The sequence below is a fragment of the Phyllostomus hastatus genome, unplaced genomic scaffold, assembly GCF_019186645.2.
Source record: "Phyllostomus hastatus isolate PE091 unplaced genomic scaffold, TTU_PhHast_1.1 phas_scaffold_129, whole genome shotgun sequence".
NCBI classification, from domain to species: Eukaryota; Metazoa; Chordata; class Mammalia; order Chiroptera; family Phyllostomidae; genus Phyllostomus; species Phyllostomus hastatus.
In genome coordinates, this window is record NW_025334009.1 from 25,284,178 (window position 1) to 25,298,523 (window position 14,346).

Genomic DNA, 14,346 nt, shown 5'->3' on the forward strand with positions numbered 1-14,346 from the left:
CATAAATGTGCATGTGGTTTGATTTATAACTCATAGCTTTCTTTATTTCTGTTACTGCTTTCCTATCATAAATCTGCCCAAGTAGATTGACATCCATTTATTAAGTTTTGGCACCACATGTTTGTTTATTTTTGTAAAATGTTCTGAGACATAAGAAACGCCTAACTTGTTATAGATCTGAGGTTGGGCGTTGTTTTGATACTCTTGCTTTTTTCAGTGGAAAGTTGGATGTTGTATCTCAACAGCGGGTAGGAGGGAGAATGAGGTCTGACTTGGGGACAAGAAAGCTTGTGTCATGAGAACTCTGAGAGTATGGATTTGGGAGGTAAATTGGAGTTAAAAAAATAAACATTTGACTTACAAAAAAACATTTCATTTTTCAATTTAGTTTTCCCTGAAGTTTTAGAAATTAAACTTAAATACTGGATAAACATATATACATTCGATACAAGGACAGATTCATCTTGTTGTGCAAGTCAGTTATTACTTCTGCCAGCCCAGTGCCTTCCTTTTGAAAATGTTTAGGTCAGATTTTCCTGAGACATTTAAATCCAATCTGCACGTTTTCCCTGCCCATCCCCATCATACACACATGCATGTGCACACACATCACAGCTTCCACATTTTTAAGGCATTGTATTGTTTTCTGTTTCATTGTTTTTTTATTTCTCTCCTGGGGAAAAGTAACTCCAAGCCCAAGTCCTGCATAAAGTGTGAATTGTCATTTTTGTTTTCAAGTAATAAAAGCTATATAAAATGAACTTAAATTTGAACATTCCATTTAGAAGTAATATTGAGAAAAATGATTTTTTGGTTCTCCTTTTTTCTGCTAACATCGCAGGATCTAATATGTGTTAGATTGTTTATTATGTATTGGCAAAACAGAAAACTGTCTTGCCCTCCTCAAGCTTAGCATTTAAATATGCTGAGTCTCTGAAATTTGACAGTCATTTCCATAGACATTTAATAGACCTCTGTGTTCCGTTGATTTTTAGTCTGTATTAGAAATAACACTGAAGCAACAATTTAGAAAGCTATCCATTATATATATATTTTAACTGCACTTCATGTAATTCTTTTCATAATTTTTGGACTGAAATGACATTTTGAAAACATTTTAGCAAACGTTGATAATCACATTCTCTCAAAGGCGTATGTGGTGTCGGCGTTCATTTGTGTATTTCACATGCAAGCCTAACCTATAACATTTATGCACATATTTACATATTTATACATTCAGGAATATGTATCAACAGTCTTCCATGTGACAGGAGACTCCTACTTCCAGTGCGATAATAAGGATGATACATCTTAATAGTTGAAGTAAAAATATTTAACTTTAATTTAGTGCTTTTGAAGTATCAAGAGCACTTGTATCCCCCTCTTTTATATTCCCATTTTCAGTTAAGGAACCTGAGGCATAGAATGTTTAAATGAGCGCCCAGGGCTACATTGCCAGTAGAGGAGCAAGAATCCATACCTGGAGCCTGTGGGCTAACCAGGTATCCTTCTTGGTCACATATAGAGTAAAATACTTTTTTTAAAAGCCTTTCTCAAATTAATTTGATGTGTTTTACAGAATACTTTGACTTCTTGGAAGTACTGATAACTATTTATAGTTTTCCAGTTGTGTTTTATTCTTGCTGTTGAAATTTTTCTGTAACATGCATTTTTGCATCTTTGATTTTTGATGTGTGTACATTGACTGGCTTTAACAGTACCATCATCTCGTACCTCTGATTTCGAGCATGACAGGGTGATTTAGGCCACAGGAACTGACTTCTGGAATAATCTAGTATTTGGAAGGTTCCAGAAAGTTTGAACATAAAAGCTCTGGCAGTCGCTTCTCTCCCCCACCCTCACATCCGTCTAGATGAGTAGGTATAATTGAGCCATGAGCCCTTGGTTTTGAACCCCAGGACAATGTTAGGCATTTCACTGAAAACAGTGGGCAGTTCTGGGGTCTGTCTGAAAGGACAGACCTTGGCCATCCGCTGCCCTGACACGATGGACGAGCACCACTTAACACTTGAAGTTTTCCTGTGTGAGGCCTGCTTGTAGGATTTGTACTTGCCCCTCCCTAGTATAGTACAAATCTTGTTAATTACCATGCATTTTTGGGAATATTGGTATTCTTTCCTTTTTTAAAATTACAAAACCTTTCCCAGCCAGTCCTTACCCTGCTGACCATGGGAATCTCAGCTTATGAATACCTGCTTTGCCAGGCACTGAAGCACTTGATGGTAATTGGGTTTTATTACCACTTTCAGCAATTGTATTAATGGCAAGGTCCATAGCGGAAATGGTAAACCAGTCTTACATGGGTAATTGTGTGAATTGCTAAACTTAGACCAAATAATTTTTTTCTGCCTCCTTTTTTGAACCAGTTATTACTTCATTCTAGTTCCTCATTTCAAACAGTGAGCTGTCTGCTGGGTGTTAATATTATAATACATAGATTCTACCATAGAAGTTTCCTCTGAATTGCAAATTTTACTTTTTGAATCTCATTTTTAGCTGGTTTAGATACATAAAGATTTTACTGTAGCTTGATGTTAGTTCTCTGTAACCTTTCAGAAGTATTAATCAAAGAAAGCTGAACTTAATAAGGCATCTAACTTCAAGTGGATTGATCTCAAATATTTTATGGCCACTATATTTCCACAATAGCACAGCATAAAAGAGTTTAAGCCATGCCAATTTAGGGAAGCTTAACAATGTGTAAGTAGTTCATTTTTACATAATAGATTTTTACCTGTGCTTTGTTTTAGATCTTGAACGGGTTTCTTTTGACCTCAAAATCACTAATGCAAGAAAAATTACCATATCATGAGAGCATTTCCCCTATCTTTTTCTGATTTGTAGAATAATAAATATTCCCAAGGCTCAGGAGCAGATATGGCCTGGGTAAAAGCCTATTAAATGCTGTTTTCTAATTGCATTTTTTTTAAAAAGTTAACCAGTACATGCTAATTACTCTGGTTTTCCTGCTAAAACAGAGCTAGCTTTAGAGTGCTTTTTGAGGTTCTTTTTTCACAATTATGACAAATTTCAAGTTGGGCTCTATTTGGACTTGCTTTTTAAACCTGCTGTATTTCATGTCAGATTTGGGCCTCATGCAGACTCATAACAAACAAACAAAAAACCCCTAAGTTCAGAATAATCCAGACAAACAGATACACCCAATTTTTTTTTCTTTCACTGGAAACTGCTTGATCATAACAGGCTCTGAGCATAAAAGACATGAGAGAGCCTTCACCATAACAGGGGAGAGCCTCAGCCCGGCTGTGCAGCTCATCGCCAATTGAAGTAAGGAACGCGCTGGCTGTTGGGACTTTTAAATCTAGACTTAAAAGTTATTTGTTCTGTTTAGCATTTTTAAAATGATTCTATTAGGAATTGTATGTGCTTCAGTTTTAATTTTAACTCATAATGATTGTAAAGCACCCTGGGATGCTTGCATGAAGGGCGCAACAGAAATATAAGATTGTATTGTGTTCTAATATGCAGTATTATTATGGGTGTTGGAGTTTCATCATGGACAATTCATAAGGTGGCAGAATGCCTCACTGCAGAGAAGGTAGCTGACTTTTGTCTATGGTTTCTTTTTCTCTCATTCTTACTCTAAAACTTGATCTTTAGTCATCCTCTTGACTTTTTTTTTAAATACTCATAGTACAATGTTTTCCCTTGAAAATGCTAATCTCATTTAGTTTAGTCAGAGGGGTTAAAGATGCAAACCAGATGATATGTTGAAAGTTAAGAAAGAGTAAAGCTTCTATTGTTAGCATTATCTGAGATTACATTCTTATCTAGATCACAAAGGCAGGGCACTTCATCACTGGGTCCCACCGACTGTCCTAGACTAGTCCGTTTTACTGCCAACTCAGCATTTATTCCCAGGCAATTCAAAAATATGGAGCTAACCGAAACAGGGATTAACTGTTTGCACTTCAGAAGTAGTATTTCCTAAAGTGCATTAAAACTCCTGGATTATGTTAACATAGGGACAGAGCTTTAGTTTATTTTTTTGTTTCTTAATGCAACCACTTCTTGAAGTGATATATTTTTTCAGTAACTTCATTCTGTCACTTCGTATATGAGTCTTTGTGTGCCATTGCTCTTTGCCGTCACTTTGATTAGTGAGCTAGTAGCATTTGTCACATGAGGGTTAGAATGTGAGCTGTCATTACCAGCTCTGTGAGCTTGGGCCAGTGACTGTCCATGCCTCAGTTTTCTCATCTGTACAGTAGGAGGATAATAGTACCAATTTTTGTGATTTTTAGAATTACATGAATTAATACTTGCACAACATTTAGAAAAGTACTCAGTCCTAAAGCATGCAGTAACTTCAGTTATTTTTCTAAGATCCGAGATGGAGAGCTTGAAATCACATTTGTGGGTTGCTGCATAATCTAAGAAACTTTGCTGCTACCTAAAAACTTTTAATGGAAACAACCAAGAACTTCCCATTTTTAAAAAAATTAGAGGACCATGTTGTAACTTATGCTCACATTTACGAGACCCTTTTAGCATCGTCCTTAGAATCAGTAATATGTTCAGATTTTTTTTAAATGGAAGCAGGGAGAAGACTCAAGTCTTGTGCTTTAAATAAGCACATTGGCAAGGTAAATAAATAGGATACCTTAGACTGGACATTGTCAAAGAAGATAAAGATGCCCTATGGGACTGTCATCTGCTTGTGAGTTTTTCCCAGTGTTCTTTCCCAAAACTTCCCTCACCCCACTCCCCATACTTAAGGCCCTGTTCTCCCTCTATGCACCCATCATAGCACTTCCTACATTGTTCTGAAATTACCTGTGGACTCACCAGGCCCCCTGTGCACACTGTAATATCAGTGGTAATGGCATTAAGTCTCATTCACCACCACAGTCATGCTGGCACACAGTGGAACCTCAGGAATATGTGTACAACTGAAATATCCTCATGGGATTTTCATGTTAATTTCATGAACCAATAATTTCTGTCAGTAGTTTTGTTAGTAGTATTTTATAGATAATCTTATCTGTAATATCCTACATGACATAATATTTTTCTTATTAAACTTAATTTTTAATTTTTAATTTACCTAACCAACAGCAAATTCATTCTGAATTTTTTTTCTAAGAAAATCTACCCACATTCCAAGCTGTTTCATATTTTTACTTAAATTGTAGTATTCTTAAATATGTGTATAAAACTTCTATGTTTGCAAGCAGAACAATAGTCTTGGGAGTATGAGGGACCCAGATATTTTTTTAAAAAAGCTATAAAAGACTTTATTATGCATCACTATTAAGCACAATCTTTAGCAACATAGTTCTATACACATTTTAAATTTTTCACAATTGAACATATATTTCAGTGTGGCTAATACTTTTCATTTTGTCTCAAATTTGTTATATTTGAGATCCACATTTTCTCTTACTGAATCTCAAATGTCTTTTTAGTTAGTAAAACTCTTTACTAATATTTTTTAGTTCCGTTTGTCCATTTCTCATATTTAAAAATAAAAAGGGAAAATTTCAACAACAGCCAAATGGTTTATAGATGAAGATGCTGCTGCTGCCAGCACAGAAATGCCCACAGCCAGTACCACACTACGTGAGCTCATGATGGCCATTCTTCGATTGAGGTTCTAAAGTCCACATTTGGCCTTGGAGACTCTGTTTTAGGCTGTAAATATATAATGTGTATAAGTCGGCTATATAAAGGTCCAGAATCACCTGAATTTAGAGAAAGCTGCAAGTGTAGATAACTGTTCAGCATTCCACAATGGGCCTCGGGGACTTGGTTCGCCCACCCCCTGCGTGAGCTGCCAGCGCAGCCCAGAGCACACACCTCCATTGATGGACGGGGCTCATCAATTCATGATGTCTCACCAGTGCAACACATTTTTACCATTTCACCACAACTCCTAAAGAGGTGATTGCCAGTATATGGCATTTTCCTAAACTGAAGCATTTTCATGATTTTGAGAGAGATGAGTCAGATTAATTTGATTTTTCTGTGTGTCACCTAATCCAGAGGTGACATTGATTTATATTTTTCTAGTGGACATGGGAAGTCTTGGGAAGAATAGCTACTAATAAAACACAGAAATCAAGGACATGACCCAGCCCTTAGCCTCCTGTAAAGTCTTGGGTCAGATCTGAATCAGGTCCACAGCCCTGGAATGGGCTTCCATGGGTTTGAGATGACCCAAAAGTTAGGTCACTTTTGGGGGCCTGTGTGGAGAGAGCTTCCCTAGTTTCCATGAGATTCTTAGAGTTCTGTTGGCCCAACCAAACGCTAAAAGCCAGACTCTCTTCTCCCCAATTTTTAAGCAGTATGGTTTAAAATCTAAAAGTGTTTATGTAAAGAAGAAATGTAAAATCTGTAAAGAGTGACAGAGGGTAATTCTAGTGTTTATTTTGGAAAAATGGATTTTTCAAACTACTTTAGTTTTTTGTTTTTTGTTGTTGTTGTTATTGGTTTTTTTTAACTCTGGCTTAAAGCTTTTCAGTATGCTCTATTTAGGACCCCTGTAACTTAACACAAATTTGATCACTTTTCTGTTATTTCTAAGCACAGATACTAGAAAATTTGATCTCCAAAGAAAAAGGGAGATTTAACTACCTAAGGGCCATCAGAGTAAAAGAAAACATTCTCCAAATATGCACGTTCATGCAGATTCAGAATTTTAGGGAACAATTTTTGTTATAAAATCAATTCATTGGATTTAGATTTATCTAATAAAAAATTTGTGAAAATCCTTTTGGAAGTAGCATAATATTTAACTTAGTGATGAGTATGTTTTTTATAACCATATTACAAGCAAGATACCAAGGAACTTTAACCATGTAAAAATAAACCATAGGTTGGGGATGTTTGCACTGTGAGTGCCTGAGAATGGATCACGTGTATTACTGTTGAATCTTTAGTCACTAAAGGAGAACTTATAGGACCTCTGGCTGGGAAGATATGTAGACTTCATAGAATCTTAAAGCAGTTAGAAGGGATCTTGGAGAATTTCTAGTTCAATTCCCTTCATATTGCAGATGAACAAATATAAGGCTCTATGTGCAATTAATTTGAAATATTACATGCCCTTAGTAATAACATACCTTTTAGCAAATATTCTCTAATTTAAGCTCTTTACTAACATTCAGTTAGTTCAAGTAAGAAAGTTCCAGTATAATAAGAAAAATCGGGATAGATAGGTACTTATACAAAAAAACTGAATAGAGGATCTGGTCAAAAGATATTATCTGGGTCTTCGTAAAATTACTTTATGTGAAAAAGCCATATGAACTGTGAACCAACATTTTCTTTAAAAATTATGAATGGGATATTTAAGTTATTAAATTTCTGTGTTTGAAATGATTGCATTTCATCTTTAGGAGATGTGCTAAGGAAATTAAACAGAATTGGATGTGTTCTCTTTGTGCTTCCTTTTGTATTCCTTTAGAGCTTTGGATTGAGTTTCCATTTTTAGTGCATTTTAGTAACCCTTACAGGGTTACTGTGTGCAAAAATGCCACTTTCAGGCACTGGGGTTGATTAAGAAGGCAAGAGCCATAACTATGACAATTGGAGTTTAAGTAAAATTTAGAAATGATTGTCTCTTCTCAACAAATTGAGATTCTGAATATGCCCCAGTTGTATCTCCCGAGAGAACAGCTTAGAAAGCAATAGAGGACCCAGAGGGAAAGATTTGGGGAACATAAGCTGACATGCACAAACAGAATATTGCACTTAGAAATCTTGCCATTTGCTTCTCATAAATTGAAGCCCGTTTCCCTTGCCTCCTACCCCCAAGTACCAGATGGGACTACCTGTTAATTTTCAATAAATTTGTTCCATGTCACCATCTCATAGGATGCCTTTTAGAGCTTGTTTGTAGTACTTACTATCCTTTGGGATTGAAAGAAAACCCTATTTCCTGAAAATCCCTGTTAAAATTGTATTTAAATGTGGAATTGATTCTATTTGATCTGAAATTAAAGTTTGACCTTTGAGTTCCGCGCCCCCCCCCCACACACACACACACAAAACCTGCTGTAAAAATTCACGGCACAGGCAGGCAGGATGCAGATAAAAGGGAAGGACATCGGAGTGTATGAGGTTGCACTTCTCAAAAAATAAAAATGTAAAAGAATAGAGAGCCAGCAGTTTGACAGATTGTTCAGTAAATGCTCATTTTATTGAAAATTATAAAAAGGTGCTTAATGCCTCCATGCCATTAATACAATACATAAAAAGGTAACTGTCAAGATTAGTGTTCCAGTTCCGAGCTTTATGCATCACTCTACATCGACTTAGAAGTTAAAGGTCTCTGTATGTGTCTGTTTTGCACGTGCAGACATTTATCTCAGAAAACAATTATTTTAGACTTTATGCCAAAGACGTTAGCAGTGATGTGCTTTCATTTAAAGCATGGACATAACGTGCATACATACACGCATATATACATACACACACATAAGTGTATATATGTGTGTGTCTATATAGATACACATCAGACAAGGTAGAACCATGAAAATCACCTTATGGAATTAAACCTGTGCAAGATTATTTCTCTTGCTGCCTCTCTAGAGTATTCCAATTCAAAACATACATTCCTTCCTACAAAAAAAGATATTCAGATTCCTTAGTTGAAATTAATTAGCATTCAGAAACCAGATAGCATGTTTTTGGGTATTCATGAGATCTCTGTTTGAAAAAAATGTTTTTAACTTGTAGAAATGTGTTGCAACACACAGATGGGAAGAAAAAGAAAAAAAAATCTCTTTAGCAAGCACTGTGTGTAAAAGGAATATTACATTTTGCACGCTCCTGATTGCTCTGTGTAAACAGTTTTTGACATCTGTCTTTATAGTTTTCGAGGAGAGGAAGACTTTGTTAAAAGAATCATTTTTATACAGCAGTCACCATTTCAGTCTTGCTTTACCTGTATTATGAAAGCAGATGGTCTGCATGTCTTTTGAATATTTATAACTATCAAAAACAATCTCTTGCTATTCACCCTTAGGCTTATGAGATGTCAGGACTGTTCTGGTTGAAAAAAAATCATCTTGGGTGTTTACAGAAAGAGGATTACATTAAGCTGAAATGACTATACATTTTCCAGTTTAATATTTGTCCATCAGCTGTTTAATCGTATTTAGATAATTGTGTAAATAAGATGTTGTCGCCTTTGCCCTCTCTGCTGATGGAGCCTGAACGCCTTCAACATGGGTGAACCCCCATTTTGTATATTCTCTCGCTACCTTCTCCCACCTCAGTTAAATCATCAGCAGGTCTTTAGTAAGTTTTGATCATGATATCACAGCCCTGTTTAAAAAAAAATAGTGCACAAAAAGCCAGTATGAAGATCACATGCAGTGCTAGGGAGCTGCTGGCTTCCGGTAGAGGCTGTTTAGTTTATTAGACTATATTGTAATATGCAAATATGGTACCACACTCCAATTACCCTTAAAGATGACATAGCTTTCTCTTTCTTCTCCGTGAGCATGCAGAGCTTTGAGGGTATTTTGGAAAACTTTTGGTATAGTGGGGGTTAACTGTTTTTTGACTGGAAGCTGAGCAATCAGAGATAACAGATTTTGCTGTGGTTGGTTGATTTGGCAGAAAAGCATGAACAGTTTTGGTTTAAATGATTGAATAACCTGATTAGCATTGTTTTGGGGTGGGTTTTTTGTTGTTGTTAAAGGCACAACAAAGCAATTTTGAGGGTAATCAGATCACTGCCTTTCCCCAAGTGATGAACCTCTTTTTCAGAAGGCAAAACCTCTTTGTTGGCTACTGAGATGACCAAGCAGAAAAATAAAAGTATCTTCCGTCAGTTTCTGAATGTGTTACAAATATATACCTACAGTGTACATCCCATTCTATCAGGGGTTTGAAAGAATATAACATTTTGGAAAACATTATGTAACCTCCACTGATTCCTTGTGGGTTTTGTTTTGTCAAATTTAGAGACCTGCAGTATTTTAGAGCAAAGGTTCACAATGTTCTAACTATGTCTAAGTCAGGCTTTAGAAAAATTCCACCCTTACCTTTTCACAATTAGAAAGGTTATAAATAATGTATTTGGCTGAAAAGGAAGCTCAGCCTGTGGCAGATGGTATCATTCTAGAGTGCCGGGGTTTCTGTGAAGATGGCATTCTTTCAGATCGGAACTTCAGCAGACTCCCAGAAAGAACCGAAGCTCCTCATAGGGAGTAGACATGTGCTTTATGGATCTTAGAAAAGCTTACAACTTGGCTCCTAGGACGAGAGTATCGTGTCACACTGGGGTTATGAGATCCACAGCCAATTTCTGCTGACTTTCAAATTCTGTTTCCCAGCACGGAAAGCTGTGGCCTGTTCATTGGTCGGTGTTGTATGTAGCATTTGAACTTGGGATTTAAACTGACTGAGTTTTATCAGCCCAATTCCTTTATTCCCTGAGCATTGATGTTTTACACAGGCTGGCCACTAAACAGGAAAACTTTCAATAACAGTTGTGTCTTTCTCAAAGCACTTTAGAGAGCTTGTATAAATAGACATGGAGAGAGAATTGGAATGACACAACCACTGAGTGCTTCCGAGACATCTGTGTGGATGCATTTTGAAAAACCTGGGGAAAGATCTCTTGCAAATTAATGAACAAAGGTTCTTTAAACTAGGAGTTTTATTGTGACGGCCAGAAGTGATGATTTAAAAATAATCATTTAACAATTAAGCTGCCATTACCTTTGAGCTTTAAGAACAAAAAGGGAGAGAGGAAGGTTTTCTGGTAGTCTGCAGTAGGGCTCATTTCAGTGCCATTTTAGTGATCAACTAATAAGTCCCCAGCCCTGTGATGAATGCACGCTATTTGGAGATAAGGACCAAGGCTCTAGTAGAGAGCCTTCAGCAGGACAAGTACGATAGTGGTACTAACGTGTGGGATGTTGGGGAAGTCAGCACGGGCAGAAGCAGAGATACCTCCAATACATCCTTAGGGGTGAACAGCTGTTAGCTAGAAGTGGGAGAAGGCACTGGTCCCGCCTCCAAGGCAGGGAAGTGGTGTGTGTCTTCCTGATGTCAGCTACCAGGTGCAGGCCACCTTTAGAAGATACCACCCAATTTGAATATTGCAACAAATGAAAGTACTGTTTTCCTTGGTGTTTTCCCATGACTTGTAATTTAATTTAGTTAACAGTCTTCATTCTTCATAAGAAAATGTATTTGACTTAAAGTGTGTCATTTGCAGTTTTACCTGATACCTTTCTGTTATTTACATACAGTATAGTCTTCCGATCAATCTCAGATGTGATTGATCATACAATAAAACCCCAATGAGGAGGCAGTGGCAGAGGGTTTTCCTAGTCGTTAACATCACATAAATCCGTACTCGCTGTGTCCTAGGCACTGTGCTAGTTGCATCCATTCATTCTTTTACTTACTGTCTGTCCAAGGGCAGATAGTATGTCTCTTCAGGTCATTGCTTATTTTTAGTCACTTGCCCAGTGCTTGGCACGTTATAGGAGTTCAATAAATATGTGGTGAGTGAATGAAAAAAATGCCAGAATGAATGGAGTCTCAGAACAACCCCATGGAGTGAGTGATGCTCTCATTTAGTATGGGGAGATGTGATAGTCCATTTGGCTAGGGTCACACTACCAGTGTGCAGCACATCTTGGACTTGAATGCAGGTTTAGTTAATTGTGTTTCATCAGATGAATATTTAGTGTGTGTTTAATACCTGCTAGGCACTTGGGCTGGAAGATCACATGGAACCCAGATCTGCATGAACTGAACAGCCTATTGTAATCTTTTTAAAGCAATGTCTCCTTTTGATAGGCAAGAATCTCAAGTCTCTCTCAACATGGAACTTGGTATACCCTTTATACATCCCTGCCACCTATGAAAATATCATCGATCTTGACTTTCTGTCATTTATATTCAGTATTGTCAAAACAGTAGGTGTTTCTTTATGATTTTCCAAATTGAAGATTACAATACTGAATGTGATCTTTCAAATGCCGTCAGCCCCGTAAGTTTGTGAAGTCTCTCCCCCCAGCCCTTGAACCTCACTAGTCTAGCCAGGTGCCATGCCTGAGACTTCAATAAGGATTTTACCACAAGAAGAAGAAAAACAGCATCTTGCAGTTGGCTACATGTGAAATTTGCTGCATATTGTTCCAATAAAAATTGAAGTGACCCCAAGTTACCCGAAGTACGGAATATTCCCCAGCTCCCCTCCCCCGCCCGCCCACAAACACAGAAAGATAGAGAATCTAGAAAGCTGCTTTGGCATACATCATAACCTGTGGATTAGCCTTTCGATTTATGCCTTGCTTGGGCTAATATTTACCTTAATCAGAGTTCCCTAAGCACACATCACTCGAAGAGTAGAATGTATCTAGAAAGTCACATAAGGACAGAGCCTACCAATTTAGGGTTAAACAAGGGCAGAGGGAAGCTTTGATGATCATGCACATATGGATATTATTTTCCACATATGGATAGTAATGAACTACATCGCACTATTACATATGGGCTCTAGTTGTATAAAAATATTTCAGACTTTTTTTTCACACACTATGCATTCTTCCATATATACACACACACACACACATACATATTTTTATATTTCACTGTTGGTATACTGAATCACAGTAATTGAAATGATCTGTTTACATATCCTACTAGATTGTAAACTTCCTATAGGCAGAGGCTATATCTTGTCTGCGCTAGTATCAGCCAAGCACACAGTAGGTGTGCATGCAACACAGAGCAAATTTCCCAGAGAAAACAATTGGCAAATTAAAGTAGATTGGATGTTTTTCAAAAACCTCAGCAAAATTTATATATTTCAAATATTTCTGAAAATTAAGATACAAGCTACATCTGCAATGTCTATGTACTATTAACATTTAAGAAACTGCCAGAATGTCTAGGTATAAGAGTAATAATTTTTACAAAATTGAACCAAAGTGGAAGAACATCAACTGTCGTCCATTTTCAGAATCACCATTATCCATCAGCGATCTCAATAGTTTTATTAGCGTCTGACTTTATTGATCCATTATTACAATAGAATAAGGGTGATTGAAGCTGACAGATTGTTAACTGGATCAGGTAATCTTCTGGCTCTGGTTTTGGCAACCTTGCTAAGTATCTTTTTGTACCCTGGACTGAGGAAGGCTCTTAGTAAAATTGCAAGCTACTAGATTAATGGCAGGGCATCATGAGCCCATTAAGAATGCCTTTTTAGAGAAATAAAATGAGAAAAGGACTATAAAGTAGAAAGTGTCAAAAAAAAAGGATGTCACAATTCTTCTTAGGAAGGATAGCCATGTTTTACATAAATAATGCAACTCTGGCTGATCCTTCACGGCAAGTTCTTTGCAGATCCCCAAGATTTACCTGTTACAGGGATGTTGTTTGTATTACAAAATTAACACTGGTAATGGATGTTAGGAGAATCAGTAATAGCCAAAAGAGCTTTAAATGAAAAGTAGCTTAAAGGAGATATAAAAATACTTTTTGTTCCCAAACTGGCTTTTCTGGTTGCTCGCTGCTCCTGAACAGCCTGCCCTCTGTAAACTGTTTCACCATAGACCAACTGAAGTCTGAAATGCAAGTTCTCATGTTTCCACACATAGGAGTGGGGGTTGGGCTGGCACAGCGAACTCTTCATTATTCCTAAGACTCACTTGGAAATTAACTTAGCTGCTACTACTAGAGAATATGGGTGCTATGGTTAAAAATAACTGTGTATCAAGCCACTGAAATTACCATAACTAAAATCTGCTAGGAAGAAAACTTTCTTTGTTGAAAATGAGTTTAAAAAAATGCCTACTAATACATCAAAATCAATTTTTGTCTTCATTTCTATGTTAAACTGTTGTCTATTTTCTGGATGAACATAAGTGACAGAGTAGGTCATTTTCTTTTTTGTGGTATCTTTGCAAAATTTAGTAAGCATGAAATGTATATATTTAAATTTTTTATGGTTAGTTTGAAATTCAAAACTCAAGCTTTACTGTAGATGAAGCTAGCAATAGAACTGTAGATGGATTTTTCTTCTGATAGAGGATGTCTGTCAGTAGTTTATTTTCTCCTTGAATGTGGTCAGTCAGCCTTTGAACAGGGTTAAAGCAGTCGATGCACCTCCAATCAGAAACCGAACACCGTATTTTTCGGACTATATGATTACACAACTTCCCCCCCACCCCCGACCCAAATTTGGGAGGGAAGGGTGGGGTGTGTCTTACAGTCTGAATGTAGCTTGCCTGGCTCGCTGTTTTTTTTTTGGCGGGGGGAGCAGCAGTGGAGCAGAGTCACAAGTTATTAAATATTTTACCACATTTTTTGCTTCAAGATTTTTTC

At 37.0% G+C, this 14,346-nt stretch overlaps 1 protein-coding gene across 6 annotated transcripts in view; it reads left to right on the forward strand.

The window, feature by feature from the left end:
• SATB1 (SATB homeobox 1) overlaps positions 1 to 14,346 on the forward strand; it is a 96,616-nt gene that overhangs the window by 32,250 nt on the left and 50,020 nt on the right. The window lies entirely within an intron of this gene.